Source organism: Prionailurus viverrinus, chromosome F2 (assembly GCF_022837055.1).
Source record: "Prionailurus viverrinus isolate Anna chromosome F2, UM_Priviv_1.0, whole genome shotgun sequence".
Taxonomy (NCBI): domain Eukaryota; kingdom Metazoa; phylum Chordata; class Mammalia; order Carnivora; family Felidae; genus Prionailurus; species Prionailurus viverrinus.
The window spans coordinates 16,484,837-16,500,744 of record NC_062578.1 but is presented as its reverse complement, the minus strand read 5'-3'; the positions used below and the strand labels follow the sequence as shown (position 1 = coordinate 16,500,744).

At 37.0% G+C, this 15,908-nt stretch overlaps 1 protein-coding gene across 1 annotated transcript in view; it reads left to right on the top strand.

Annotated features, from left to right (window-relative positions):
* PDE7A (phosphodiesterase 7A) overlaps positions 1–15,908 on the top strand; it is a 271,768-nt gene that overhangs the window by 111,651 nt on the left and 144,209 nt on the right. The window lies entirely within an intron of this gene.

Here is a 15,908-nt window from a genome sequence, read left to right as displayed (position 1 = left end):
CTGTTTCCGATTCTGTGTCTCCCTCTCTCTCTGCCCCTCCCCCGTTCATGCTCTGTCTCTCTCTGTCCCAAAAATAAATAAACGTTGGAAAAAAAAAAAAATTTAAAAAAAAAAAAAAAAAAAAAAAAAAACAGTATCAACTAAATGGGACATTCCATGTATGTGAAGAAAGCTGAACACCCTTAAAAGTGGTCATTAATGATTTAAGGCTCCATAAAAATAGATCACTGTGCTACCCCTCCTGAGTTTTACCAGTTAGAAAACTAACCCATTCTCCAAGAAGTCCAAAAAGCTGGTGACTCTCTCAAGGTGACCCAACTCCTGAAATCAGCACCAAGACAAACTCTCAGGTCTCCCAGTTCTGAGCTCCTTGAGATAAGAGATCACATCCTCATTCTTGTTCTACCTACCCCAAGGGGCTTAAGCAGTGTCAGGCAGAATAATGTGTCTGCAGAATTCATTCTCTAATACTCTATTTAATTACCAAACTCTTACAAATGTCTTGTTTTACATTCAGCACTGAAATTCAATTAATTTCCTGATCTATCTACCCCTCCCCCACAACCCCTGGAGCAGTCGGTAATCCAGGAAGTAACGGGAATTCACTGGCCTCCTAGACCCTGCTGCAGAGTCATAGTCAGTATCCATTCTGAATACTGAATGTCCTTTAGCTGCTGCTAAAGGCCATGAACATCATCCTGGTTTATATCTAATAAATTTTAATTTTTTTTAATGTTTATTTATTTTTGAGACAGAGAGAGACAGAGCATGAGCACGGAAGGGGCAGAGAGAGAGGGAGACACAGAATGTGAAGCAGGCTCCAGGCTCTGAGCTGTCAGCGCAGAGCCCGACGCCGGGCTCGAACTCACGAACTGTGAGATCATGACCTGAGCTGAAGTCGGACGCTTAACCGACTGAGCCACCTAGGCGCCCCTATATCTAATAAATTTTAAACTTGACTTTGAGTAAACTACCTAACCTCTCCTCTCTCCTTAAAATGACGGTGAAAATAATAATGGTTCTATTCATGGGATTGTGAGGATTATATGAGATTATTTGCACAAGGTTCCCAGCACAGTGTCTGGCATATAATAAATTCTTAATAAAAGTTAGCTATTGTTATTATTTTGCTAGAATGTAAGTTCCTGAGGGCAGAGACTTGGTCTGTTTGGTACACAGAACAGAACAGAAATCACTTAAAAAGAGCCAAGGAGTAGAGAATACCAGGCTTTGAAGAGTTGAAGTTGGAACTAATAAATTAAAATATATCTTAATGTCTTAGCGACTATGGCAGAAGTTGGAAGCATCTTGCGTAACATAGTCTATGTTTTCTGACAAAAAAAAAAAGCAAACACATTTGTCTGCAAACACATACTGTCTCCTGGGAACAAGTAGTACCAGAAAAATTGCCAAAATTCTTCTGGATTAAGTGTGAATCTCTTAGGATTGACTCATCATTTTATGAGCAAGAGGTCAGGTGAGAAGTTTAAATCATTTCTATTTGGTTAGGATTCCTGTCACAGTCGAATGAAAATCTGCCTGTCTTTGCCTGGTTAACTTTTGCCCTTCTTATGCATATCGTATAAAAAGCCATCAGGTGTGCTAAAGTTAGGATCAGCTATTAAAAGAAAATATATTACAATTAATTTAACATATACAAATTCATTATTTATCATCAACATCATTAAAATACAAGACAAATTTCAAGCACCAGAGTATAAATAATGATAATAACAATAGCACTTATATAAAACTTTACAATCTACAAAACTATTTTCACAGACATTATTGAAATCCATTGATTTATTCAACAAATATTTATTGGATTATGTGCAAGTCATGTGTGCTAGGAGACAGTAGTTTAAAATAAAATACCCTACTTGCCTTCTTAGAATTCACAGCTTAGTGGAGCAAGTTACACCTTGAAGAAATAGTCAACCAAATAATTAATTACACTATAAGTGCCATGATGGAGAAGTACAAGGGATTATGAAAGTGTCCAACAGGGGAGCCTGACGTGGACCAAGGGGTTAGGGAAAGCTTCCCTAAGGAAGTGAAATTAAGGGTGAGGCCTGAAGAAGGAATGAATAAACATAAGCCAAGGAAGAGGAGAGTGAGCGTTAGAAGACAAAGAAACAGCCTGTGCAAAGGAGCTGAGTTGGGAAGAGGCACAGCCTATACTAGGAAGTGATAAGAGAATGCCACGGAAGCTGGGCATCCAGAGCCAAGAGCCAAGTCACATAAGATGACAGAATAGGCAGGGGGTCCAAGGGTCACATCATGCTGAGCCTTGTACACTCTTCTAAAGATTTGATCATACGACCTCATAAATTAATACATATTTGTGGATAGTACAGGGCAAAGGCATCCACAATGATGGGTGAATTCCACATGGTTTTATGCAGTCATGTTAGCAAAAGTTGAATGCCCCAAATAGCAACCCAGCTGGCTCCAAACTACTACAGCCAACAGCTGTAAAAGAGTTACCTTGGCTTTCTAAGCACCTAAATGACTTTAGAGACTAGTCTGCCAGAACATTAGCAGTGAACAGTCAAGCCTTTTCACCCTCATTCTGACTCTGACTCACTGCTTTATGACTGTGTACAAATTTTTAGGTACTTTGAGCTTCAGCTTTTTTATTTACAGAATGGAGGTAATTTTTGCCTAACCTGATTATTGTGAAGATTAACAAAGAAAGCACTTTGCCATGATAAGATAGATCTCAATGTTGATAGTTATATGATTCTGAATCATGCTTTCCTTAGTGAAATTCTTAAGTAACATTTTATTCTGGAAGGTTTTAGAATGCCTTCTTTCATATGCTTAAAAGGTAGTTTGGTGTAATAGGAAAGGCTTTGGAGATGGAAACACCTGACATCAAATGTCAGTCCTAGCACTTCCTAGGCGGGTGACAATGGTGCCACTTGAGCCTCTGTTTTTTCATCTGCTCCTTGGTAACAATAAATTCTACCTCTATTGTTATATTAAGTATCATATGACAAAACATTGGGGAGACTTATAGTACCTATTACGTAACAGATCTGCAGTAAATATTTGTTCCCTGCTTTTAGCTCCCTTTCTCAGAAGAAAAATATTTCTGTGTTGCATTTAAGAAAGTAGCATAGATCAGCGCTTCACAGACTTCGAACATGCATAGGAAACACTTGAGGATTTGCTAAAATGCAGAGTTGGAATTAGCCGATCTGGGATAGAAAACAAGATGATGCTGTCACAACTAGTCCATAGACCATACATTAAGTAGCAAGGGTTTAGATGGTCTGGCTAGTTTACTAATGTCATCAACCTGCCATCCATATCAGAATGAGAGCTAGCTGATATTGGGATGTATCTTCGCAGATCTCCATGCTTCCTGGAGAAAGAACATAAAGTCTAGGACTTCTTATTGTTTGATTTCATTTACGTTTCTTGACCCAGAAAAAAGGAGTATTCTTACCATAGAAAAATCCACTAAGAAACATTCTTAACACAGAGGTTTGCTTATAATTCACTCAAGGATCTGTTAGAAATGCTAACGAAAGCTAAACTTTGAGTTCCAAGAAGGCAAGAACCAAGTTATATTTTATACTACTCTCTCCTAGCATACGTGCCTTGCATATAACCAACATCAAATAAATATCTGTTGAATAAATCAATGGATTTCAATAATGTCTGTGAGAATATTTTTGTAAAGTTTATATAAATGGTTTTGCTATTATCACTATTCATACTCTGATTACTTAAAATTTATCATGTATTTTAATGATGCTGATGATAAATAATTCAAATTCCATTTTCTCATTACTTTTGAAACAGTTTACCCCTCTTTGCTCCTCCCCAAAACCTTTTCTTCCTGTAGTTCAAAGAATTAAAGAGATTTTGGCATAATCCTTCCTTCTCTGTCAGTTGCTTCCTTGATTCTTCCCATCCCAGGACAGTGGCAGCTCCCCCAAGGACCAGTTCTCAGCCATCTGCTCCTTTCCCCAGCCCTCCCTCAGAAACTTTGTCCAACTTTATGATGTCAGCTGTCACACTATAAAGACCCAAGATGTAAGCAGGACTGCTCGCTCCTCAGCTTCAGTCCCCTAGCTTCAATTGCTGTACATTTCATTTCTGATGTCCAGCAATCAGTGTTATCTGTAATTGAAATCATTAACCTAGTCCCAAAGTGCCTCCATCTCCAGACTTCCTGTTTATGTGATGGTATTGGCAATCTCACCCTACTGAAATTTGACATCACCCTCATACCAGTGAGCTTTAGTATATTCACAGAGTTGTGCACCCAACCAGAATCTAATTATAGAATATTTCCAGACTGACAGAAGTCTGATAACCTAGCCCTGGTAACCTTTAATCTATTTTTTTGTCTCTGATGATCGCCTGGACATTTCCCGTACACGGAATCACACACTATGTGGTCTTTTGTGACTTGCTTCTTGCACTTGACATAATGTTTTCAAGGTTCACCCATGTTGTAACATGTGTCAGTACCTCATTCCTTTTTATGGCTGAATAATACTCCATTGTGTGATACACCACATTCTGTTTATCCACTCATCAGTTGATGGACGTTTAGGTTGTTTCTACTTCTTGGCCATGATTAGTAATGCTGTTAAGAACATTTGTTTTGGTGTGGACAAAGTTTTCATTTCTCTTGCATCTACACCTAGCTGTAGAATTGCTGGGTCATATAGTAGCTCTATATTTAACATTTTGAGGAGCTGCCAAACTGTTTTCCAAGTGGCTGCACCATTTTGCATTCCCATCAGCGATGTACCAGGGTTCTCATTTCTCCACATCTGTACCAACACTTGTTATTTTCTGTCTTTTTTTAATCTTAACCATCCTAATGGGTGTAAAATAATATCTCATTGTGGTTTTGAATCATTCTTATTTTTGGCAAGAGGGTACCAAAGCCTTTGAGTCTTGTGCTCCATGTTGCAGTGAGTCATGGGCAAAATATTATCTACAAAACTCTGTTGTCTGAGAGAAAGATATGGGAGAATACCCAACTAATTGTTACTCTTGGTTACTAGAAGGAAGGAGTTAGGAAAGCAAGGAGGGAGAGACTACTAACATTTTTCTTTATGTTCACTCATTGTTAAAATGAGCATTGTATGTATATGTATTGATTTAATAATTAGGACAAAAATATCAAAAAACAAAATGAGAAAATCCATGTCTTTTTTAAACATTTTTTTTAATGTTTACTTATTTTTGAGAGAGACAGAGCATGAGTGGGGGAGGGGCAGAGAGAGAGGGAGACACAGAATCCGAAGCAGGCTCCAGGCTCTGAGCTGTCAGCACAGAGCCCAATGAGGGGCTCGAACTCACGAACTGTGAGATCATGACCTGAATTGAAGTCAGATGCTCAACTGACCAAACCACCCAGGTGTCCTCAAAATCCATGTCTTCTGATTTCCAGTTCTTTTGTTAATTCCTTAGAGGTTTACATTAAAATATTTTTGTGCATAAAGATCACATATATACATATATTTGTATGCATAATATTGCTATTACATTATGAATGTATAATATTATACATATATAAAATTTCACTTAAAATATTAGCAAGGTCAAACTTGGCTAAATAGAATCTGAGTGTTCTATGTCAAGTGTTACACATGGCTAATGATTTGCTAGAATGTTTGAATAAACGTGTTACACTATCAGTGTTTTTCAGATTGTGGAGTATTTAACTGGAAGAAATTTGGTTTTTTGTGTGATCAAAATGCAATAGAGATATGGTGGGTCATATTCTCCTTGCATTCCTTGAACTCAGTTTAATAAACAGAAAAGGCTTATGACTTGATAAGCTCAAGCAAGCACCAGGTTGTGACATTTGACAGATTTACTGCCATGCTTCTGGGGACTGATTATTCAGATCTAGTGTGACACCTAATCCACAGAAAATCGTTTGTACTAAGTTAACAGTTCACAAACCTTCACTGAGTCATTCTTCCAACACTAAGAAAACAATACGGTTAAGTAATTTCAAATACTTAATAGCAATAAAACCAACATGTGATTAAATACAGTTCTTCAAGTACATAAAACTTATGAATTTTTTAAAAATAAAGCCCAATGTATCTTCTAGATAGTGTCTCAAAAGTTTTTTGATATAATTTGTGTATACCCATGTTGTACTTAGGATATGCAAACAACATGACAGATACAATCTGTTTTTCATAATTTGATTTTCTAAAAACTATGTTGTGCTCCTTTCCAATTTTGGCAAAACTGTCTAGTAGTTTTTTAGCAGAGCTCAAGTGAAAGGGAGAGAAAGACAGAAGCAGACAGAGGAGGATCCTAGTGATCTTCTCAATCTAGTTAACTATCACCAGTCAACTATATACTGACTATAAGATTTATATCAGAGAATTAAACCTAATAATAAACACTCTGGAGAAACAGGGTCTGACTCAAGAATGCAAAGATTAAAATTCAAGCTGTGAAGTAGAAGACAGTTTCTGCATGCTTTTCCTGCATATCACTACCCATCTTTGCGAAAGTCAGTCAGCAAGAATGAATAGGATTCTGTGAGGATGGGTGTATCTATTTGGGATAGATGGGGTCAGAAACTCCCCCATTTCCAAAGGATAATAAGGAATGCAAATTCCTGAGACGAGAATCTACCACCAACAACGTGCCTTTGCTTGTCTCAGAACTTCAGGCGTTTGTAATGAACAGTAAGAATTAACTAATCATCATAACAAGAATGTATAGAGGCAGCACCAAGAGAACTGGTTCTAGGATGCTGTTACAATCTATTGCCTCACATGCCCCTGGCTCCAGCTACATGTTCTAAGGAACCGAATTTGTAAATGCACTTGAGGTGAAATGTAAGGTCCCCTGAAGAGATCCTTGGCTAAGTGGGTAAGGATGACAAGTCAGTTAAAAAATACATTGAGTGACTTTTATATATGTTTTGGGGTTGTGCAGTTTAGAGAAATACCCTCTAATATAAGGGAGGGATCCATTAAAAAAAGTCTAGGTGACAAAAACCCACCTCAAAACACCGCTGAAAAAATGTTTACCGTTGTTATTCCACCGGTGCTGAACAACTAATAGGATGTTTCAGGATGGGAGACAGGGAATGAATAAATGCAATAAAAGCAGTAAAAATTAAAAATTATAACCAATTCATATGCTTTCCCCTAAGTAATGTCATCAAAACCTGTGACCATCATATCCACCAACAGAAAATGTTATTGTTTAAAAAAAATTGCTTCTGACCTTCACTATTTTACCTGTTCTTATGAGCTTCATTTCTCATTTGATTAGCTCATTATGTCAGATGTCAAACAGAGATCAACTTGACTTAGCTCATCTCATCTCACTCAGAGGCATACCCAGGTTTCATACAGACAGAAGCTTATGTAATTTGGGGGCCTCTTTATTTTTTTAAGTCTTTTTTAATTGAAGTATAATTAACATACAATGTTATATTAGTTGCAGATGTACAATGTAACGATTCAATAGTTCTATACATTGCTCAGTCCTCACCACAGTAAGTATAGTCCCATCTGTCACAAAACGACGTTATTGCAATATTATTTACTATATTCCCTATGCTGTACTTTATATCCCCATGACTTATTTATTTTATAACTGGAAGTTTGTGCCTCTTAATCTCCTTTATTTATATCACACATCTCCCACCCATCTCCTCTCTGGCAACCACCAGTTTGTTCTTTGTCTGGAAAGACTTGTGGTTTTTTGTCTCTTTGTTTCTTTCTTCTTCGTTTTTGTTTGTTAATTTGTTTTGCTTTTTGGATTCTACATATAATTGAAATCATATGGTATTTGTTCTTTCTCAGTCTGACTTATTTTACTTAGCATTAAACCCTCTAAGTCCATCCATGTTGTTGCAAATGGCCGGATCCCATTCTTTTTTATGGATCAGTAATATTCCATTATATATGTATGTATAATATATATATAATATATATACATACACACACACACTGTATATATATAGTGTGTGTGTATATAATGGAATATAATATAATGTATATAATGTCTACACACACATCTTCTGTATCCATTTATCTATCAATCAGTGGACACTTGGGTTGTTTTGATATCTTGGCTATTATAAATAATGTTGTAATAAATACAGGAGGGCATATGTCTTTTTGAATTAGTGTTTTCATTTTCTTTGGGTAAATACCCCGTAGTGGAACTACTTGTTCATATGGTAATTGCATTTTAAAATTTTTTTTAACGTTTTATTTATTTTTGAGACAGAGAGAGACAGAGCATGAACGGGGGAGGGGCAGAGAGAGAGGGAGACACAGAATCGGAAGCAGGCTCCAGGCTCTGAGCCATCAGCCCAGAGCCCGACGCGGGGCTCGAACTCACGGACCGCGAGATCGTGACCTGGCTGAAGTCGGACGCTCAACCGACTGCGCCACCCAGGCGCCCCTGAATTTTTGAGGAACCTCCATACTGTTTTCTATAGTGGCTACACCAGTTTATATTCTCACCAACAGTGCACAAGGGTTACATTTTCTCCACATCCTCGTCAACACTTGTTATTTCTTGACTTTTTGATTCTAGCCATTCTGACAGGTGTGAAGTGATATCTCATGGTTATGATATACATTTCCCTAACAATGAGTGATTTTGAGCATGTACCTATGGCCAGCTGTGTGTCTTCTTTGGAAAAATGTCTTTTCAGCCCCTCTGTCCATTTTTAATTGGATTTTTGGTTTTTTGGTGTTGAATTGTATAAGTTCTTGATATATTTTGGATACTAACCCCTTATCAAATATGGCATTTGTAAATATCTTCTCCCATTCAGTATGTTTACTTTTCATTTTATTGATGATTTCCTTTACTGTGCAAAAGCTTTTTTATGGGAGGGTGGATCTTTAAACAAAAGAATATGTAATTACAAATGCAAAGTTAGGTAATATTTAGAATGATAATAGAATTCTCAAGAAGTTTAAATTTTTTTAAATGCTGACAAATGCCATAAGTAATACAAACTCCAGGAATATTATATAATACTTTTATTAATTAACTACCTGATATACCATTATAATATTCCTACATGCTTTGGTTTTTAGTACCCTTTGGTAGCTTCTTCATACAATAGCTATTTTGTAATATCCTCTCCTATAAAGAGTATAGAAAAGTAATTCAGTCTTTCTTGCAGTATAGTTGATCAAGATTTGTTTTACATATTGAGGTCTGTGATGCATAAATCATTCCAACTTGATACAAAGACATGTTCACTGTTTTTAGTACTGCCTGAAATCAGAAATAGGGATGCTTGGGTGGCTTAGTTGGTTAAGTGTCCAACTCTTGATTTCAGCTCAGGTCATAGTCTCAAGGTTTGTGAGTTGGAGCCCCACATCGGGCTCTGTGCTGACAGTGCAGAGCCTGCTTGGGATTCTCTCTCTCTCCCCCTCTCTGCCCCTCACCCCAATTGCGTGAGCGTGCATGCACACATGCTCTCGCTCTCTCTCTCTTTCTCTCAAAATAAATAAACTTAAAAAAAAGAATTTTGAATAATTATGTTTCACACAATTCCCATTGCAAAAGAAACCATCATATATGATATATGAATGAATATATAACTATATATGACTATGATATATGAATATATTGTAAATATAACCATCGTATATACATCCCAACTGAAAAGCTACAGTTATGCCTAGGTTTTGATGCAAACTGAATCCTCTGCTTACAGTTTTATACTTGTGATATTTGGAAGAATTTTCTGTAAACTAGCTTGGGACCCTTTAGACACATTTCTCCCCCACTTACATACACAGTCCTGGTAAGAGGACTGTGATAGAACCCCTGTATGTTGTATAAATCTTGGCTTTATACCTTTATATCATGATGCTGGGTAGGTCAACATAGTGAGAGGTACAATATTCCCAGAAGCTACTCCTTCATCAGGACACCTAGCAATAACTTAACTAATCACAAAAATGACTGAAAACCACATAAGCATATTCTATGAAACCTAAACTAAAACTATCACTGATTGAACTTCCCCTTCCCAGGATCCTGTAATACCACAGCCACTCCAAAATACCAAACTCAAGTGCAAGTGCTGCAGAGGGGAAGTCAAAGGGGCAAGAGAGCCTTATTGACTGAGGGTAACTACAATGACTTTATTTTGCAAATTTTGCAAAACTTATGACATGTAAGCACATTGCTAAGGTCTTTCTCAAAGACTTGGAAAGACCTGCACAGAAAAAAGGAAAAAAAAAAAAAAAGGACCTGAAGCTTCAGCATCCCCAGCTTCGGTCACTCTGCTCCTGATCCCATCTTGTCTCACTACTGAATGCTCATCATGTGAGCCACACATGGAGAAGCACTTACATCTCCACACAGAAATAAGTAGTGTGATTTAAGACTACTAAAGACTACTAAAAAGAAGTAGTCTTCTTCTCCAAAAGAGAAAAAAACTTTTTCATATTGGAACCACATTCCTCTGAGTCTTCGGGAATCTTCAATAGAGTTGTCTAGGGACAATGAAGGAAAATTACGTAGTTTCAAAAACAAGGAACAAATACCACGGAAATGAAAGCCAGGCTGAATCAGCAAAAATGTTCTGAGTGCCAGCTCAACCAGCCCACCTTGAACACTTGCCCAGGGCTGTTATCACAGGTGTGCGGCAGGCGGGGCAGCAGGTGGGGTCTGGAAGAAAAGAGATCCCAATAGGCGAAATGGAAAACATCAAAGACAGACTGTGCTATCTTGACACTTTATGCCTGGGACATATCTTACTGAGTGCCCTAAAATAAATCTATATGGAGAATCTGAGACTTGCCCAGCAGGTTGGATTTGCACAACCAGAAATAAAACATGCAGTATTAGAAAAATGTTTCAGCTCCCAACATAAAATCTATTCTTCCAGATTATATCAAGACGTATTTGTACCAGAAGGCAGGACTGACTAGATGACTTCTTAAGGCATTCATCACTAACTACTCTATGATATAAAATGAGAGACAGAAATGTATTCTCAGAGAAAGATGAATGACAGATTTGTAGATTTGAGGACTATTCTTTTAATGGTCTGTATAAATCATATAGGCTATTTTAAGCCTTTCAGTATTTCAGATGGTATAATTTTCCCTCTTTAGGAAAAAGAAAAGAAGCATCGAGACAATTTTAAATATACCTTAAAACACAGAAAAATAACCAAACTATTATTCCCTAATGTGTTTTCTATAGGTCTTCTCCAGTAATTTTCCATTTCTATTTGAATAGGAATATACCAGAATTTTGCAAGTATGCCTAAGTATTATATAAAATCTAAATTCATAACAGGCGATTAATCTAGGAAAAGCACCACTTCTTTAGCAGCAGTCTCTCAAGATAAAAATTACAGAATGATCCTTATAACACTAAATTAAAAAATCATGGAAGTTCAACTGTACCTAATACTATTCTTTCCTAGGAGATTCAACCTCCTGGCAAGGTAAGGCTTTTCTTTCCTTTCTATTTCTCCTTTGTAAATATGATGCTGCAGCTAATTTTTCCAGATTCCTTGGCCTGCTGATGTCACTTATTCCATGGCAACACTTTGCCAGTCTATCATAAATAAGCTAAGCAGTTCTTGGTTGCTTTTCTTTCTTTCTTTCTTTCTTTTTTTTCGTTGTTTTACCAAACTTGTATGGAATTGTTGAACCACTGTATCATACACCTGAAAGTAGTAAAACACTGTATGTTAACCATGCTGCAATTTAAAATTTTTTAAACTTAAAGAAAGGAAAACATTATTGTAGCAAAACAATTGTTGTATAGCTCCTTAAAATGCCAGATATTATATCTATCTATTTTCTCACAAAGGTAAATTAAATATTGGGTGTGGGATATGTTAAAGCATAAGCATAACATGAAATTCAGGTCAAAATGGGAAGGTCAAAGAACATGCTAGAGACTTTAGTAATCAGTGCCAAGATTATGTAATGACAATGCTTCCCTTTCTGCCCCTTTGCGCTTGTTTATGAGCACAGGCTTAGTAAAAGTCACCTAAGGAGGTCCTAAGGAGGTACACAGCAACAGTGGCTTTTCAAAAAAAGAGCTTTCAAACAATGTTATTATTTCAAGAAAGGGGATCTGAAATTGCAACCACGTAAAAAATATATTTACCTACCAACAGGACTGGAAGTAACCTGAGAAATGAAAATAAGTGGAGTGCTTCAGGGGTAAGTGAGTAATGTCTTCTTCAAAATTTTTTAATCTTGTTCCCTCAGCACCTTGATGACAATGGTTTGAAAATGGGTATATCATCCGGTTAGAAAGGAGAGTGATGTAGTGACTCTGCTGGCAGGGGATGAGCCAGAACTGTGGCTGTCAGCCTCTTGCATATAGAGCCAGCAAAACAGTAGCTGTGCTCTCAAAGGAAAAATAAAATCTGGGAATTTATTTCGGTGCCTCACTATGAGGGAAGCAATAACAGAAATAATTTTATAGCACTTCTCAAGACAGAAGACCAGAGAGTAAACTACTGAATTCTCTCCCCCAAACTGCCCCCAGAGGTTTCTTTTCACTTTTTATCTTTGAAAGAGAAAGACCACAGCCATTCCCAGTGATGGCTGTCTATGACAGAGGCCATGTGGGGCTTAATTCCAAATTCTAGAATGCCATCTGCAAACTTGGGGATTTTCCAAGACTCTGGCAAAATAATAAATTGTCCATTTCACTCTGTAAAGTTTAGAAAAGAGAGGACAGCACTGAAGAAGTAAAAATGGCGTTGTCTCATCTTAATGAAGTGTATTCTGAATGTAAGAAATAGATACAGTGTTATTTCATCCAAATTGTATTAATCAAGAGTTAAGCCTTGGGACAGCAGAATGCTATTTGAGTTTAAAACATACTCTATGAATTGATATAGACTTTGACATCATCACAAAAGATTCAGAATGGTTTGTAGTGTGCTTCCCAAGTCTTACCTGTTTCTAGAACATTTCTCATAGTTTAACCTCTTCTTAAGATGATCTACTTAGAACAGCACCACTTTCACATTTCCTTTTTTTCTTTTTCTTTCTTTCTGTATTTTCTCTTTCCCTACTCCTGTCTTCCTTCCTTTCTATTTATTATCATCTAGCTAGCTAGCTTTTTTCTTTTTTTATATAATTTTTTAAATGTTTTATTTATTTTTGGGAGAGAGAGGTTGAGGGAGAACACATGAGTGGGGGAGGGGCAGAGAGAGAGGGACAGAGGATCCAAGGTGGACTCCCCTCTTACAGCAGAGGGCCCGATGTGGGGCTGGAATTCATGAACCATGAGCGAGACCATGACCTGAGCTGAAGTCGGATGCCTAACTGACTGAGCCACAGGTGCCCCACTAGCTCTTTTCTAAGGGACCAGAAAACTGGGTTAATGCTGTGGCTATGTTAGCAGTTAAAGTCTGTTACAGGAAGAAACTGTTCTTAAAACTGGCATTTGTCCCATCTAACTTTACCCTGTATTGACTCTTTTTTTATTGAGGTATAATTAACATATAATATTATATCCATTTCAGGCATACAACATAATAATTCGATATTTGTATATATTGCAAAATGATCACCACAATAAATCTAGTTAACCTCTGTCACCACACATACTTACAAATTTTTTTTTCTTGTGATGAGAACTTTTAAGATTACTCTTTAACAACTATCAAATATAACAAGACAGCATTATACATAACATCACTATGCTATGTGGCATATACAGCATATAGCTATAGTCACAATGCTGTCACCATAGTCACTCGCATCCCCAGGACTTATTTATTTTATAATTGGAAAAATTTTTTTAATTTTTTTATGTTTATTTATTTTTGAGAGAGAGACAGAGCATGAATAGCGGAAGGGTCAGAGAGAGAGGGAGACACAGAATCTGAAACAGGCTCCAGGCTCTGAGCTGTCAGCACAGAGCCTGACACGGGGCTTGAACTCACAAACTATGAGATCATGACCTGAGCTGAAGTCAGATGCTTAACTGACTGAGCCCCCCAGGTCCCCCTATAATTGGAAATTTTTACTCTTTGTTCACCTTCACCCATTTCTCATGCCCCCAAAAACCCCACCTCTGGAGGGGAAATCATGTCAAGATTTCATTCTTTTTATGACTGACCAATATTCCATTGTATATACATATACCACATTTTCTTTATTTATTCATCGTTGATGGACACCAAGGTTGCTTCTGTGTCTCAGCTGTTGTGTATAAGGCTGTATGAACATGGGGGTGCATATATCTTTTCAAATTAGTGTTTTCTTTGGACAAGTACCCAGAAGTAGAATTGCTGGATCATATGGTAGTTTTATTTTTAATTTTTTGAGGGACCTCTATACTGCTTTCCATAGTGGTTGCTTGTATTGATTCTTGTAGAGAGTAATAAGTAATAAAATAAAAGCTAAATGTTTCAAATATTTCTATCTATATGCATCTCCAACCAAACATTATGTATCATTATTCTGGACACTCTAATTTTTGAGTTAAGGAGATGAACGTGTGAGAAAAAGAATGAGAGGTTTTTGGCATTGATAAATGTGGAAGAAAACTTGAGGGAAGGACAGTAAGAAGGGGCCTCGGGGAAAGAAAAAAAATAGAGAAAAAGTAAGTGAGGAAATAAATCACCTATGGGCCAGGGAAAAGGGAAGTTACTGAAGGAGAGAAATAAGAAGATGATGACAAAACAATTGAGGACTGATTAGCTTCGTGGAAAAGGTCCTTGGAAAGAAGTTGCTGCGGCACAGATCCTGAAAAAGCAATATCTATGCACACAATAGTCAACAGATTCTCTTTCATAGAATTATCTTCTTGCAACTTGAAACATCCTAACTTTTGATGAATGACAATTTGCTTTTCCTTGGGCTAATAATTTATTTAAGGTTGGTTGTTAATAGAAGGGACAATTCAGTGGCTTTTTATTTTCCACCAGCATGATTAAATTTTTGGCATTGAATTCTATTTCAAAAGCAATATGCCCAAATAATTCAAATGCCATTTCCAGTGCATAATAATATTTTTAAATGAAGTGGATGCCAAAAACATCTTAACTGGGCAAATGTAAATGAAATCAGGAAAGTAAAAATCACAAAACCAAAATAAAGTGTATTCTTGAAGCAGAGAACAGAAACTATAACAGTTTCCCACCAAAAACAAAACAAAACCCTCTTTGTAAAAAACCTTTATGTTGAAGGCTACTTACCAGAACATGGGCCTGGCACATCAGCAAGTGAAGTGGGTTCCCAAGGGTATAAGTTACTCTTGAGACTTTTGTTGTGTCATTTTTTAGAAGGTTCCATTTTGAAAGACAATATATATAATATATCAATCTTCATTGCTTTACTGGAATTTAGAGTTATAGGCAGTCTGATGAAAATACATGCTATGATCTGCCATAGTAATCTTTTTTTTTTTTATGTTTATTTTGGAGAGAGAGAGAGAGCACAAGCCAGTGAAGGGCAAGGAGAGAGGGGGACAGAGGATCTGAAGCAGGCTCTGTGCTGACAGCAGAGAGCTCAATGTGGGGTTCGAACTCATGAACCATGAGATCATGACCTGAGCTGAAGTCAGACACTCAACTGACTGAGACCCCAAGGCATAGTAATCTTAATGATGATTGTCAGCAATACTGCGACTCTTTCCTTGAAGCAAAAGGGAAAACAGTTTAGTTTGTAATTCAGATCTTATGAGTATCTTTTGGACAGAATTGTATACTACAAGGTCAAAATATGATAACTAGACATGCGTTTCTAAGCAGCCTAGCTTAGAAAGCTGGCAAGTATTGTTAGAATCTTTTATGTCTAATTTAGATAATGTTAGAGAAAATAGCCCTACATAGTCTTGGACAATTCACTAAGCCTCTTTGAGGCTGTTCTCTCGTGTGTAAAATGTGAATAAAAATACTTACCTCAGTGGGTGCTTGTAAGAAATAA